The sequence below is a fragment of the Falco rusticolus genome, chromosome 11, assembly GCF_015220075.1.
Source record: "Falco rusticolus isolate bFalRus1 chromosome 11, bFalRus1.pri, whole genome shotgun sequence".
Lineage (NCBI taxonomy): Eukaryota > Metazoa > Chordata > Aves > Falconiformes > Falconidae > Falco > Falco rusticolus.
In genome coordinates this window covers 19056573-19072616 of record NC_051197.1, presented here as the reverse complement: position 1 = coordinate 19072616, position 16044 = coordinate 19056573, and the positions used below count along the sequence as shown (strand labels likewise).

General features: G+C 44.5%; 1 protein-coding gene across 3 annotated transcripts in view; it reads right to left on the bottom strand.

Moving 5' to 3' along the window:
* Window positions 1–755: 755 nt before the first annotated feature.
* RPAP2 (RNA polymerase II associated protein 2) overlaps window positions 756–16044 on the bottom strand; it is a 63156-nt gene continuing 47867 nt past the window's right edge. The window contains exons 14-15 of one of the 3 annotated variants that reach the window (XR_005106813.1): window positions 14323–15881; window positions 756–13597 (exon numbers count right to left, since the gene is read on the bottom strand). The gene's annotated coding sequence lies outside the window, so the exon portion shown is untranslated. The remainder of the gene's footprint in view (window positions 13598–14322; window positions 15882–16044) is intronic. The other 2 variants (XR_005106815.1, XR_005106812.1) reach the window with 2 other exon arrangements.

Below are 16044 nucleotides of genomic sequence, written 5' to 3'. Positions count from 1 at the left end.
AAATACAGCTCAGCATACAGCCCTTTGAGGGGATTCTGATTCAGAAAAGCACTGAAATATGCATGTAAGTCAATGAAGTGCTTCCCTAGCAAGGACTTTATAAGATGCCTGCTCAGAGTTAAAATTCCAGAGATTTTCCCTGCTGAATCCTAGACCTCATTCCATTGCCAAGCCACATCCTGTCTGTCTGTTTTCACCTGCAGTGGAGGTGGCTTCTGAGAATGCCAAGGGTAATCTGTTTGTTGTTTGGTTTGGTTTTTTTTTTAATTGTCAGTGGGGTAGTGGTAGTTTCTAGTATTTTTCCTCTGAGTAATAAAGCAGTCTAGATAGATTTAAGGCATGTAAACATCTCTAATACATTATAATGCATGTAAAGTGATGGAAGCAGATTTGAAAAAATATTTGCACATCTCAAGTGGCAGCCATGTCTGAGTATGTATTGGGTATGGGTATCTAGTTGTGTCTTTGACTTCCTACTGGGGGAAGAAAAAAACCCAACAACCCAACACACAAGACTCAAAGACTTTCCCAAGTCTTTATCGCACGAGTCTGTAATTTACAAATATATGGACTATAAATAGAGGGAACGCATAAATCTGGAATAAAATGTTTCATACATTATAAAAATGCTGGCCACACCTTGTTATAGTAATATTGCCTAATGGATTAACTTGGAGCATGTGATAAATCTTTTAAATAAGATGCAAGCAAACTACTTTTGTGCTTTTGTGTGCTTGTTCCGTGTACTTGTTCTCGTCTGGTGTGTGGGGTTTTTTTTGGTTTTTTTTGTGTTTTTTTTTTTGTAGTAGAGATGACATGACAAAAGAATACTGAATAAGACAAATCTAGAAACAAAATAATGTGACAGATAATGAAATTATTTCTTTCTTTTGATACCATCCAGCCAACTTTCTGACGCATGTGATCTCCCAGCCAGCTGGATACTACTGTGCATGTGCACATCCACCCCCAGCTCACCCAGGCCCAGCTTGCCAAGGTACTGGCAGCAGTTGCTGCGGCAATGCGGGACTTCTCCACTCCAGCAGCCCAGAAGTCACCTCAGCTGCTGGCTGCCAGCTCTCTCCTTGGTGTGCAGGACGGTGGTGGCTGGTCAGCTAAGGGCACTGGCAGGATCAAGGCACAGCATGTGTTTAAAATGGCCAATATATTTCATTGATTTAGTTACTGTAACGTAGCCAGCTGGCATTAAAGGGAAATTCTAATCCTTTGAGGTGACAGTTCGGTATGATATACTATTTATGTTTTACATTTTTTCTTCCTTTTTCCTATGCATAATACATGCCCAAAACCCACCGATAGACTCAGAGGGTGAGTTCAAAGGGGAAAAAGAGATATCAGTGCAAGAGGCAGGAAGCCGAACTCCCAGAGTTTGAAAGAGTGCACTCATCTGATGAGAGGCAAAGTAAATGTTTTCAGTGTTTCGTATAGGAAAGTTTAAATATTGCAGTGAAGAGCCACAACAAACTAATTGTATTGTGTTAAGTGATCAGCCAGAAGAGATTAGACATTTATTTGGTCTAAATTGCTTGCAGTGGCCACTTCTAGCGATTAATTTACCCTGATTTAAGCCAAGGGATCTTATGTTACCTGTTAAACCTGCTACATCCCCAGTTTCACAGTCAGCTTTGTCTCTGCTGTTGCCTTTTGCCTCTCTGAAACACAGCAACATGGATAGGCAGGTGGGAGGGTGAGACCAGCTCCCACAAAGGGACTAGGTGAAAAATGGTCTTGTTCTTTTTTACACAGCTGTGTAACTCTTTGGGCTGCTGCAGGACCGATGGTTGCGTGTGTAGACATGCCTTCTATTGCAAACCTGGCAGTCAGGTAGCTTGGCCCTGCTGGACCAGGATGCTCTTGCTCACACTGAGTAATAGCGGGTGTTAGTCAGGGCGCTGGCACCTCGAGCTCTGAGAGCAAAGAGCTGGCTCTTCCTGTGTGCTTGTGCCAGGCTTTGTGCTGCAGGGGCCTGACCTTTGCTGAGCCCTGCTGTGTATTCTCTGTATCTGCTGTCAGTCAGTTTTGGAATTATTTCTGTTTTCAGTAGCTTAAATTAACATTAATGGCAATCGAGAAGAGTCTCCTTCCTGTGTGATGTTTCCACCGTGGCTGAGGTGTTTTGTTTGTGAGCTCTGCTGCCCTGGGAGCTGGGTAGCCTCACTCCCTTCCTGCCCGCTTGTCAAGCCAGGCCTGGCTCCAGTGGGGCTTGCTGCCATTGTTTCCTACACGGATTTGGCAATCTCTGGACTGATTTCTGTGGCCAGTTGAGGTGGTGAAGCCGTTTGCCACCTCTTCGTTCATCCCGAGTGAGGGGGGCGATGCTCCAGCAGGCGCTTCCGTCCCAGTTTCCCCAGCTCAGGTTGCGTCACAGACCCTTGCAGGAATGGAAAAGAACGGTTGCATTTATGGGAGGAAGGGGTTTTATGCAAGTGGAGTGAGTTCTGTCCTCTTACTGTTCCCTAAATTCTAAATGCCTCTGTCTGAAACCTTTCACACTGCTCATAGTGGGACTCCAGTCAGACGTGGAGCCATGGAGGAGCACATGCTTGCCAAAGTGTGAAGTGCCTCAATCTGCTAGGCATGAAATAATTTCAGAGGGGAGATGTTTGACTGTTACTTCTCTCTTTTGAGACTGCTGTGGTTTGGTTTTAACTGTGGCTCTTTCCACTTGCCATTTGGATGTCCGTTTTGTTCCTCTGCATGTTCAGTTGCTGAAATCTCATGTTTGAGCAATTTTTTCTGCGGGCCTCTGTATGATGGAGAGGGCTGCCACAGCCTTTGTACTGATGCTCTGGCAAGATTAAGGACCTCATCCTCTTTGCTGCTGTTTTAGATCTCAGTAGTGGCTGGAGAACCAAAGAGCTTTCTGCAAAATGCAGGCATAGGGAGACATGGTTCTCAAACCAGCAAGTGTATTGGATCCTAAAGATCCCATACAGTAAATAGTAACACAAAAGGACAACTGCACTAGCTGGGTTGGGTTCCGCCACTGTTCATCCAAATCAGGGGAAATGCTGCAATTAAGCAGCATGACTAGATGTGTAGCTTGTGTTACAGCAAGGATGCCTGTGGCTGATGGCAGTGAGTGTCTTCTCAGTAAATGTTACTGCTCCCTGCCCAGTCCCTCGCCTGGTTAGCTGCGTGGTGGGAGTTCAGCCAATAATCAGCAAAGCTCCCTGAGGACACAAGTACTGGTGGGTGAATCAGGTCTCCAATGTGGTACTACTGCCTCTTGGCCAGAGTGGCCTGGTAGTGCTGGAGGTCTGGTGGGCTTTGTTTTGCAGAGGGGGATAAAAGATAAAAAAACCTCCAACAACAAACCCCATCTCGTTTCCTGGCACTTTTTTACCCCCTGAATGCTGTAGAAGCCAACCAATATCAGGCCTTGCTTCCTACCCAAAAAGCAGCTTCTTCCTCCTAGCTGGGCTGCAAATATTGCTGTGCCTGTTTGTTGCTGCTGTGGGGTGATTCAGTGCCGTGTGTTTTCCCTGACCCCCTCGCCCTCCGCTGGGAGAGAGAGGGGGGTCATGTCTATGTGAGAGCTGGTGGCAGATGCCCTTGCTAAAAGCTGGCTCCCACATGTGGGCTCCCAGCCAGGCCAGTGTGTAGCAGGGACAGGCCTGCAACCGCACAGCCCTGCTCCTGGCCTGCCACACATCTGGCCTTGTGTTTTGGGTGCTCTGTTTCCTGTTATTTCAGTCCCTTACTCCAAAGGGGTGCTCTTATGTTTATTGAGAATAAAGGGTGGTGACTGAAATCAGGGATATGGACTAAAGGAGCTGCAGTACCCCTCCAGCATCGCTCACAGTAGCCAGGGGACATGGCATAATCTCTGATGGCATTGAGATCACAGCTGCTCCAACTATGCTTCTGGGAGGTTTCATGTTCTTCACAGCATAACAAAGTATTTCGTCAACTTAAACAAGTGGGAAATGGGCCTAATTCCTCAGTCGGCAGTAAAAGTGCTTTTCAAAGATATTTTTTACTGTTAGCTCCAAACAAAACTGTTTTCATGTGACTGAGAATCTGACTTAACAGATTTATATGATGCCCTGAGGACTGAAATTCACTTCTGTAGGACAAAACCAAACTAAAATGCCCCTTTGTTTAAAGGCTGGGCCAGGGAGAGGAACAGGGGGAGTAGGGAAGATGCCATGAGTGTGAGAAAGCCGTGTTAACTCCACCTGTCCACACATACCCAGACTGCTATAGCGACTCAGAGTCCTATAAACTTGAGAGAGAAATTTCAAATAGCGTTAATTGCACATCTTGCTAATGGTGGTGCTTGGTTGTATGTTGTAACAGTGGTTGACAAAGAAGTAGGGGAAACTCCACCACAATACTTGAGAGAAAATGTGTGTGCCGCAAGTGCCTCTGGCACATCCGGGGCAGCTGTAGCCAGAAAGGTCAGGCTAAGGATCTGTCAGGTGGTGCTGAAGCAATACGATCACTCCACAGGAATGCCTCAAACACCTTGAAGGGGGAATATGACCTGAATATGGCTTGGAGGATGGAGTACTCAAATACACACCACAGTCCTGAGGAAGGAAAACCTCAGGCTCAACTCATTCACACACACAGAGCTAAGAGCATGCTGGGCCATCAGTAATTAGCTGGGGAGGGTGATGTGCATAGCATTGCTGGTGGGGATCAGAAACCTCCAGGTATGAGGCATATTGGCTGCAACGTATCTAGAGTTTCCTTGGCAGGGGGAAACCTCAAAGTGGCCTTTGTGGATTTACAGCTGCGTTAGGAGGCTCTGCGTGCTGCTGTGACACTGTGGCCTGAACTTAACTACTGTACCATGAGTACAGAAAAATGTGCTTCTAGGGGGTTCTCTAAAATAACCTTAGTTCCTGAACTCACGGTATGTTACTGTGAAGTGTCTTGGCCTCTGGTAGTGAACTTATGGCACAAGGGAATATTTTCAAGGAAACATATGGCCAAAGTTTCAATCTCTTTTCTAGTGCTGGTTTAATGGATCATGTTGAAACCAATCTGTAACTCCCTTTTTGGGGGGTGTGATGTTCCTGCAGCTCCCCAGTGTTACCAGATTATTTCAATGCAAGCTTAGTGTCCGAGTAAAGTTTTCAGCGTTAGTTTCCTGCAGGGGTTCAGAGTGAGCCTCTAGGTAAGCTGTTTGGAGGGATGGGTTGGCTGCTGTGGTGGTCCTCCATGATCAGGAAAGCTCCGACACCCCTGAATTTCCAGTGGGGTTGTGAGGCAATCCATTAGAGGGAGATATGTGTGGATCAGCATGTGGCTTGCTCATTTTTGTTGCTCTGAGCAATATCTGTTGACTGTTCAGAAGGCACGAGAGCCCCAGGTGTCAGGTGTTGTTGTGTATCTGATGAAGAGATTCACTTGTGGAAAAAGACTCAGCGAACTGTTACTCTTGTATACATTTCTCAAGTGCTGCCTGGGATGTGTTGCAGACTAAAAGAGGATTTTTTTGGGAGAGGTAGTCGAAGAGCATTGCTATGAATTTACAGTCCAACAGTCCCAATGAAGAATAAAATTCTGTTCTGTACAAACTTCTACCCATCGAGTTTGGTCCCGAGTTATCCAGAAAACAAGTATTTCACTAGGATTCTTCCTGTGAATATACTGAACATAATTCTATGTTTTTTTTCTCTGTGCTTATTTGGTAAATATCAAAAAGAATCTCTTTTCACACTTCTGTTCCTTCTGAAAGGCCCCTAATAGGAATGCTTATCAACTCCCAAAATGAAATGATTGGACAGAGGGAACACCCATAGGTGACTCGAGTGGTGCTGAAGTGTTTCTGCTCTGCTTCCCATGTTGCTTTCCCTCCCTCCCCCAGTTCCCATAATGCAAGCTCTGCAACTGCCAAAGCCACACCCGACTCATGATTTGTAGTAGGAGAGAGCAGACACACGCAGGGAATTGACACTTGGGTTGGGACCTAAGAATTGAAAACTGAAGCAACTTGAACTGCTCAAACTACCTCTCTGTTGCTTTCAACCTTATGACAAAAGCTGTTTCTCTGCTTAGACATGTGCTTTTTACTAGAAGTCTTTCTAATTAGCTGGGGCCAGAGAAATCGGAGAGGTGGGGGCAGTCACCTTCCCTTCCCTTGGAACAAGGTCAGCATTTCCAAAAGCTGCCCTCAGCTGGGAGCCAGGGAAACGGTGCTCAGGTTCTTGCAAAAAGCAGGCCCAGCATTAGATGCCAAGTACTTTGGAGGATGCGTCCTGAAGCGATAAGCTCAGTCATTTCTTCTTCACCTGACAGACCTTTTTGAGTCTCTTCAGGGCAGGAATGTATGGACTCGTTAACGTACTCACCAGTGATCTTCAGCCCTTCGACTATCATGTGGGTGAGCTGCAGATGCAGGAATGCACGTGTGTGCACACCGTTTTACTGTGCATCGCGGCACTTACAGCTGGCTTTCTTCCTGTGGTTAAAACCTTCGTGCCCACTTCTGGGATCCGAGCACAATGCGAACAACCTCGCAAAGTAAACACATCCACCTAGAATTTTTATTTTCCCAAATCACTCCTTTAGCTAATGTTTCAAAGATACATGTATATATACCACATCTGGTGCAAACCAACTACTTTCAGTCTGTTGGATCAGAGTCAATATTTGCCTAAGGTATTACAGACGGTCATGAAGTTCTGGCTAAAAGGAAAAGTGCGCTCGTTGAGGACTGGTCTCAGACTTACGTGTGAGCAAAGGGACACAGAGCTTTGTGACAGGGCATCCGTGACACCACTGGTCCCGCAGTGCTGGTGCTAGCGATAGTTTCAGATGATCCCCTGGATGACTGGCCCTGTGTGCTCGTGCAGACAGGGCCTGACTCATCACTGGTGCTACTGGGGGACTAGCACTGCTTGTGCTCTGGCACTGCTCTTGCACCTTCTCTGACCCACTGGGCATTCCCCCTGGAGCAGCTAGATGTGGCGGAGATGTTTGCAGCAGAGGGCTCCTTGCTGGAGCAAAGGTGGTGAATAAATCAGTGCTTTCTGCCCTGCTGGTTGTGTTCCTGTTCCAGATTTTTGCACCAAACTTTATTTTGTGTGACTTGTGGGTTTCTGGTGCTGCTGCAGTCTCTGTATAGGCTTCCTGCTGACAGACGTTCTGTACTTGCAGTTGAGTTGTGGAAGTTGGTCTAATTCAGAGCTCAATCAATCCTAGAAATGGTATTAAAATCTGACTTGCCTTTTGGTCAACTGAGACTCGCTTAAGTAAACAAAGGTCAGATCTTTAGTTTCTTTATCGGTGTTTACATAGCTGTGTATATAGCCAAACTCCCATTGCCCCAAGAGCATTTAGGAGCTGACTCACATGTGACAGATTTGTCTTACTTTAACTGAAATCAAAGAGCAAGAACCTGACTGAAGGATGACCTACATCTAATCTGTCCTGTTTAGGGTAAATCAGAGTGGTCTGTGCTCTAAACTGAACCTGTTTGTAGCTCCATAACCCTGTCAATAATACATGGACTGCATCTAACTCATATAGCAAGAGTCTTACTGGTGCTGGTGGGGTGTTTCTGCAGGTTAAACTCAGCAAAACAGTTGTTTCCTGGTCACTGCTGATTATTGTATATGCCAGGTCAGTGGGCGTTACTGTTTTCTCCAGTACTTCTGCTGCAATTCTGCATGGCTCAGCACATTTTGGGTTTGTGCTTATTGTGGCATCTGTTTTTCACTCTACTCTTCCTCAGGGCTGGGAACTAACATAACACTAAAGGCTACTCTTAAACCTTCCTGGAGAAAGAACTGACGCTCAGTTGCTGCACGCCAGATTGTGGTCAGCCTGAAATCCACTGCATTAAACTGGAAGTGGTATATCCAATGCTATCACAGAACAGCTTAATCCTCTGAAACCAGGGTGAAGGATGAACCCATTCCTGGCCAGTAACTGACCGTTACTGTTTGACAGAAGCCCCCCTGCAGTGGGACTACACCGCCTAAATGCTCTGTGGTTTGGGGTGCAGGTCAGTCCAATTAGCAGAACGTACACAGCAGGGTTTGACAAGTCCTCTCCTCTTTTGTAGCAGGTATTTATTTCAGATGCCTTTTTTTGATCTCTTTGTTGCATTCATTTGTTCAGTGCTGTGGTTCTTTTTCTTGCGAGTGACTTAGCAGTCATCACATGCTAAGAAAAGTTATTCCTGGTGATTGCTGTGCGTTAGGACTATAGGAAACACTGTGTGTTTTAAAAGTTGCCTAATGGTGTTATGGTCTCTGTTCTCATTTGCCTGTAACTGTGAGACTTACAAAATAGGTTGAACTCTCTTAGGTCAGTGCTTGAACTTTTATCTTGCTGTTTGCTTGGGTTACAGGCAGTCACTGTGGTTCAGCAATCTCTGAGAACGAGGTCTTGGGGAAATGTCACTCTGGCTCTGTGCCCTTCTCTTTATGAAGCTGCAGTTCCCTCTCGTGGCATGTTGGGTGGGATGTCTTCCCTTCTCTCCATACTCCTGTTTGGAGGGTCCCTGCAGAACTGCTTTGTCCTGAGGTGGGGAAATGCACCTGAAAGAGTTCATCCGTCTGAAGCCGCTGTTCTGTGATGGGCACTTTGTTCCTTTACCCCAAGATGTGTGACAGGGAAATGGGACCTATACCTGGGGAGACTAGGAAGTATGGACTTTTCTTAATGACCCTGCCAACTGCCTCTAGTTCAAGCTTGTGCCTGCATGCCTGTGAGTGGTGTCTGGATGACACTGCTGGGTTTGCTGCAGTCCTCTCCTAATGCAACGCTCTCAGCTATGTACCCAGGAGTCACTGTGCCACTCGTTACAGCTACTGACTTGACACCGGCACACAGACCAGAGGTCTTTTGACTGCTGCAATATTGGTGATGGGTAAGAGTACCTCTGCTGCTCGTTCGTTGCTCCGGGACATCGGGATCAAGGCTGTAAAAGGAGCCTTGCTGCCTCACAACAGTTTTTCTACTAATGGCTTTTGGGGTTTTTCCCCCCCATCAAAAATTAGCCAACACTTTAATAAACGCAAAGGCAGGTGCTGTGGCAATGTCAGCATTCTCAGTGCAGCTTGCACAGACCCGTCACTGTATGAACTCTGACTACAGGACCAACAGGCTGCTCTTTGTCCAGAGGATACAGTCTGGGCTGCCCTGCTTTGGAGGACTCAAGATTGGGTAATGAAGAAGGTGGGTTTCTGTATGATCCCTGTCTTGTTGGCTGCAAAAGTTGACAGGTATGTAAATAGGAAAGGCAGGAAACTGCAGGGTACCGCTTCCTTCATGCATGCAGTGGAAAGCTTCACTAGCAGTCCTGCTGCAAATGAGCAGCACCAAACCATAGAGGCTTCGTAGCGGCTGGTGTGATGCAGAGCCTGGTCTGACTCTGGGGTCGGAGGGGCTGCATGGTTTGTTATGCTTAGGTTGGACTTCTGCTCTGTCAGAGTGACTGTGTCACCACCACAGGCAACGTGTGCTCTGTGACCCCAGCTGTGAAAACTGAGAATGTTCCTAACAGCCAAACACATGACACCCATTTGTGAGCATTAAGCAAGGACAAAAAAACTTACAGTGAAATGGGGTGTAAGCCATTTCAGAAGACAACAGCTCACCCCTAAGGATATTATGATGGATGATGCCTATCTGTTGGTGGGAAAATTGTCCAGTTGAAGCATGTCTATTTTAGGTGTTAGGAGCGAATTACTGCACCAGTCCTGTTAGAACTGGAAAGTTGTAATAAAGAATTGGTGCAAACACCTACAGATACGGTATTACTGTGATGGCAGTAACACTGAAGATGTGCTGTTATCTGCCATGTACTGCAGAAAGATGTGCAGTATCAATACATTAGCTAAACACATAATAAGAGATCTGTAGAACTGAGTATTTCAGAAAGAATACTGCTTTCTAAGGCAAGCATCTCTGAACTAGTACCTAAATCTAAAGAGAGACGTGATTTCTGAGTGCAGTCATGAATTATGCTTTGGTGAACAAAGCTTTATGCTCTGTCTTCATCCGTTTCATTCTTAGAGGCATGTTTTGCATAAACTAACACAGAAGTCATACCATTTAAAAAATAAATCCTAACACACTAAATGACTGCTGTTTATGTAGGACCTCATCACAACCTCACATATTGACAGAAATATCATTCTGTTAGTCCATTACAAGTACGAGATCATTTTCTTATGCCTGTGCTCACAATTGCACCTACATGTGGTTTCAGGAAGCCTAATCTAACAGTCAGATTAAGTGCTTTCTTGCCTATGGCTATTTTACTGGAAATCCTGGTAATGAAGACCTCAGAATAAGCATTTGTGTCAAAAAAGCATGTTTTCAGTGCTTCCATCCTGGAAAGGGATGAAGTAAGGATCTGTGTTTCTCTTCTATTATTGATTATTTATTGTAGCTCTCACAGAGGATCGAGGACTAAGCTATTCTGTCTCAAAATGTCAAACCTTAACCTTTGTGCAAAGTTTCTGAAGTTCAGCAAGCTATGTGAAAATGGGCCACTGTGATTGAATAACGTTAATGTGGAAATAGTTAACTCCCACACAACACCGTGTTTCACCATCTGCAACATGATTTGGCTCTGCAATGGTTTCACAGATCTGTGACGCTTGTGCTGATTTTGTGGTGGTTCTCCTATTTATAATTACAACTGTACTTAAAGAAACATCTGTACTGAGATAAGTAGTATGTAACATTGATACATAGATGCAGATGCTAAAAATGCAATTATGCTTTTGTGCTGAGCATTTAGTTTTGCAGGCTGGTTTCATACCCTAGTATCTGTTGTTGCTTTCAGAGGCAGATTCTCATCCTACCACAGCAGCTTGCCTTCTTTTCTCCCAGGTGGGTCTTCTTGCATCTGGTTGTGTTAAAGCACATTTTGTGACTGCGCGATTCAGATCATGCTGTAGCACAGACCTACCCTCCCTATCACCCTGCAGCTCCACATGCTCTAACGTTGTCTGACAATTCTAGTGTTACAGATTCCTAACATCATGGCTTCTTCCCTGCACCCGTTTCTCCTCACTTTGCAGCTTCCTCCTTATCTACCAAACCTCTGTCATCTTCCTCCTCTTCCCTAAACCTCTGCTGCTGTTTCTCTCCTCTTGTGCTCATGCTGCTGAAGTTTCCATACAGCACCTGGTGCTGGCACTTCCTTATCCCTCTCTCGAGTAGACAAGTGCTAGTCAGGGGCTCTAAGCTGACAAGTTCAGCAAAAGCTATTGGTCTGCTGTCACACACTACATGTACCTTGCCTGTTGTGCTGATGCAACGCACCAAATGAAAAATGCCTCCACACCGATGGTCTGGATTCAAAAAAAATAAAACCCCAATGACCCCCCCCAAGACAACCCCCCCCCGAGAAGCATTTTCACCAAGAACCAATACTTACGATCTTTGCTTATAGTCAGCCCCATTTACTACCGGATTCTGCTCTGAGATCCATTAGCAAGCTGGTTTTCAATATACTTAATGTGTGTCCCTCCTGGTTTTTTTCTAATAGAAAGGTTTATTTTTAATAAGTACGCCTGGTAGAAGAAACTCAAGACTTGCAATCTTACTGGTTTGTAAGCACAGTTTCCACCCACGGCTAACTCCCATGCATCTATTTCTTCCTTCTTGGCCCCAAATTAACCCAGAACAACTGTTGGACCACTGGGCTTAGGCTTCCTTGGACTGTCTCTCATACCCTTTTTCATCTTTTACCTACTGGAAACGTACTGAAGGTCATTGCTGCTTTCAAATGTACTCCAGTTTTGCAAGATTCCTAAAAAATAATGTTAGTTGGTCTAGTTCATCCACAGTGTTGTAGGAAAGGACAACATCCTCCTCGTTTCTTTCTCACATAGACTAGAATAGTCCACTGTACCAAAGTGGCCATGTTATCTTCTTCCTGAGGTCCGTTTAAAGCCCCTGGGCTAAGCCAGTGAGTTTAGTCAGGTGGATGCAATAAGCAGTGGAGAACCACAGGATCTCAAACTCTCTGTCCCCACAGTGCTCCTGTCCTGTACTCTCCAAACATCTCCTGTGTAGCTCTGTCCCAACCCTTGGCTCTCCCTTACATCTGTAGCCTCATCTTGTCTTCTTCAATGGGCAGGAAGGTTATAAATAGACAAGAAGACAGACAAAGTGGCCCAGATTCCTCAAAGACCTCAGCATTCACAACTGAGGCCAGAGCAAATGGCCTGCTTTTAGTCTCTTTTTAAAGTGCCAGGCCTTAACATACTTAACCATGTTCAAAATTGAGTCTAAAGGTTGCAGTGGGTATATCCACAGATATGACCCAAATCTAGTGGTAAATACTTAAGAAAATCTGACCCAATTCAGCTGTAATGTTTGTTTGGTGTGGAGCCAAGTTATAGTATCAGCATCAAGGCAAAGCTTTGATGGAGAAAAATATGCCCAATGAACTTTTATTTTTCTTTCAGCTTTGGGTAGAGTTAGGCAAAAGAGTAAGGAAGGTATTATAGCATGTATCACAAAGAAGAAAGCAAATAAGTTTTTAATTTCAAACACATCTTCTACCAAAAAAATGATGTTCCTTTGCAAAATGGTGAAGGTGCCTGCTATCACTTTTGGTGAAAGCCATGTTAGTCCCCAGGCTATGAGTGTGGGTACCAGGAGCTCAGAGTGTATTTCTGGCTCTGCATCTGACATGGTCCACGTGCCTAGTTGAGTCACTCTCACTCCCCTTTCACTTTCCTTTTCTCTGAAAAGGAATTACCTATCTTTGGAAAACACTTTGAAATTGATGATGAAACTGCTAATTAATAATCCTCTTGAAAGAGTCCTCAAATGGTAAAGATCCCACCTCAATACATATAAATGTGTGTTGAGAAGATCATTAGCTCAGTCCAAAAAATCAGCAACTAAAAATAAGCATGAACCTGTGTTCTGCTTCTGTGATCTGTGACTGATCAGTTTGATCCATCTTCAGTGCTGAATTTGTGATCTTGGTGAAGGCTCTGAAACTAGACAATTTCTTACAACAATTAGTTAAAAGTAGGAATATCTCTTTCAGCAATAAAATCTTCCCTGAGGTTGCATTATGAAAGATAATGGCTTTTGATAGGTAACAGCCTATAGAGATACAAGGGCTATGATTCAGGGATTCCTGTATAGCAAGAAATTTTGAACAAAGCTGTTACAGCTCCTCATCCAATTAGTTTTAAAAATACTGTACTTCTACTAAAGAAAAATACATTAAAGTGTTCACACAGTCCAATCTACAACAAACAATTTGGGAAGACATGAAAATGTAAATTTTTGCAAACAAAAAAATAATGTTGTAAAATGTGTTAAAATGGCTGGATACCATTCGATATAATTTAGATTTCTTACAATGAAAAATTTTAAATTTCTTAAAATAAAAAGTGACTTTTAAACTTGCCTTTCCCCCCCCCTCTCCCTTTTCTGTGTGTTTAGAAATGTTGAAGTGAAACACACTGACAATTTAGACACTTTTTCAAGTTGAGAAATTAATCAAAACCAACCTTTTCCTGCAGAGGTTTCATTTTCAACCAAGTAGGCCTCTTCTGATTAAAGAAGTTGCATAAAAATTCTTAATCATCTCTGCACAGGAGCACTGCTGTAGCTGTTGGGTGATTCATATCTGTTTTAGAGACAAGTTTCATAATAATCTATAGATGCTGTTGTAAGAATCATTATATGAGTATCTGTCTGTCTGGTAACAGTTGTATGGCCTCGGGCTAGTGTCCCTCCAGCCTTGGAGAGGCCGCCTGTGTAAATGGGCACCAAACCAACATGTGTGAGCGAGCCCCTTTCAAGAAGGGAGGGGAGAGATGGCCCATTTCCCATCCTGTGCTGAAAAAATAAGCCCTGCAGGAGCTTGGTGTGTGGATGGGAGGCGTGAGGTGGCCCTTGCCAGGCAGTGCCATCCCTTCCTCTTCTCCATGCAGGGTGCAGGGAGCTGGCATGAGGGGCGAGAAGCCCAGGGGTCTCCTGCTATGGAAACTGACTGTTCGGTAGGATCTTTACAGGGGTAGACACAGAGCAGGCAGGATGATGAGTGCCAGCTGGTGGAATTAGTGAAGAGGTAAAGTAGAAAGGAATGGCCAGGCCCTAGGACAGGAAGTATAGGAAAGATTTGGAAGAGGGAAGAGACAGGAACAGAGCAGAGATATGAAACAAGCTGAGGTGTCTATAATTCTTATGGCTGTAATACCCAGTTACGAATTTTTAGTAAAAGGTTTTCAGTACCACTAGGTATAGGAAAACATGTGAAATATTAAGTTCATTATTTTTAAAAGCCTGTGGCTCTTGGAAATTGTACTTAGCTAGCTCTCAGACTGTAAGAGCGGATACTCTTAGGCTAACCTGCAGGGAACTTCCTTCCTCCGTTTGTAAAGGAAATAAGGATGTGAAGATACATATCTACGCTGCTGTGCCTCCCTCTCCCCACCCTCAGCACACATGCTTCTTAGTACTGGTAACTTTATCAGCTTTGCTTCAGGTATCATCTCCCTTGTATTCAAGGTTGCGAGGTAGAGATGAACTAGGGAAAAATAAATCCAGTTTTTGACTCAAACCCTTAAAATATAAACAACATAACCCAGAACCCAGCATTACTCTTACACAGATCTTTACAGAAGATCAGCCAGCAGTCTAGTACCAAAACCAGAGGTCAATGTTTTGCCTTTGAATCACCAGATTAAAAAAAGGATGTTTCTTCAGTGAAACCTGTACAACAGTGTTATCTTACAGATGCATATTGCCAGAGAGCCTTCAAGGCAGCTAAATACATATTTGTAGCTATGCTTTTAAATTTTAACCTTTTTTTTTTTTTTTCTTTTAATGCTATGACAAATTTTGAACTGCAGAGATAAGGTGACATTTAAAACCTGCCTGGATGCAATTCTATGCAACCTGCTCTAGAAGAACCTGCTTTAGAAGCAGGCTGGACTAGATGATCTCCAGAAGTGCCTTCCAACCCTGATGATTCTGTGCTTGACAGTTTGATTAAGAAACAAGCTAGCTGGTCTTACATATTTTTTCAGCATGAAAATGACCCTTCTACTACTTCTACGTGCCATTCTTTGCGGGACAGTATCATGAAGCCTTTTAGGTAAGTCATGGCATTACTGCTAAGGCAAGTTATAAATATTTGGCACCTTAGTACTAGAGAGAGTGTTGTCAACCAGATCTTGTCCCACATCAGTCCCTGCGATGGGAGGAGCGATGGCTTGCACATAGGCACTACAGCGGAAAGAGCCATGGGTTCTGCTGTAGCCCGTCCACGAAGACCTGGACAAATCACTTGACTCCCCTATGCCCAAACAGCCCTCTGTGACATGGGGACCTGCTACAGCAAACCGGTAGCTGTGGATCTGCCTGCTGCTGATGGGAGCTTTGCTCTGCTCCTGGCCAGCTCTCCGGTGCACTCTCGGTGAGCAACACATGGGGGCTCTGAACCAGGGAGGCTCAGAACCACACGTTCCTAGTGAAGAGGCCTCACTCACTTACCTTAGCCTGTAACTCAACTAGCACAGGAGCACCCGTGCTGCTTTGTGGCAAACAAGGAGACCCATCTTGGTCCCACAGCAAGGCTCCGGTTTAGCTCAAAGAGAGATAAAACTCAACAAGAAAACGTAAAGTGTTGTTCAAAGTAATCTTTCCAAGAGCAGACTCCATTTATACAGTAAACGTAAAACCTAAAAGCATCAAATGGCATTTGCGTTCTTAAGAAACAATGCCTGCAATGAGTTGAAAACATTTCAGATTAATTCATAGGAAACAATTTGTGTGATTTCTTCTGGGTTTTTTTCAAGTGTGATTCTGTTTTTCTTCAGCACTGCTTGCTGCTTGGGGTGTGTGGTTTGACACTCAGCTTGTCAGTTTAGTATTTTGAGATCGTGAGTTTTTTGAAGAGGGCACATCTGTGGTTATAGAAGAAAAACAAGAAGCATCAGATGTTCAGTGTACAAAAAGGTAGAGCTTGGGAGGATCTTAGAAATGAATAGTTAGCAGAGATGACACGTGTTTGACCCAGAGCTGTTGAGGGCTAATGTAGTATCTCTAAAATCACTCATTTTCCAAGTT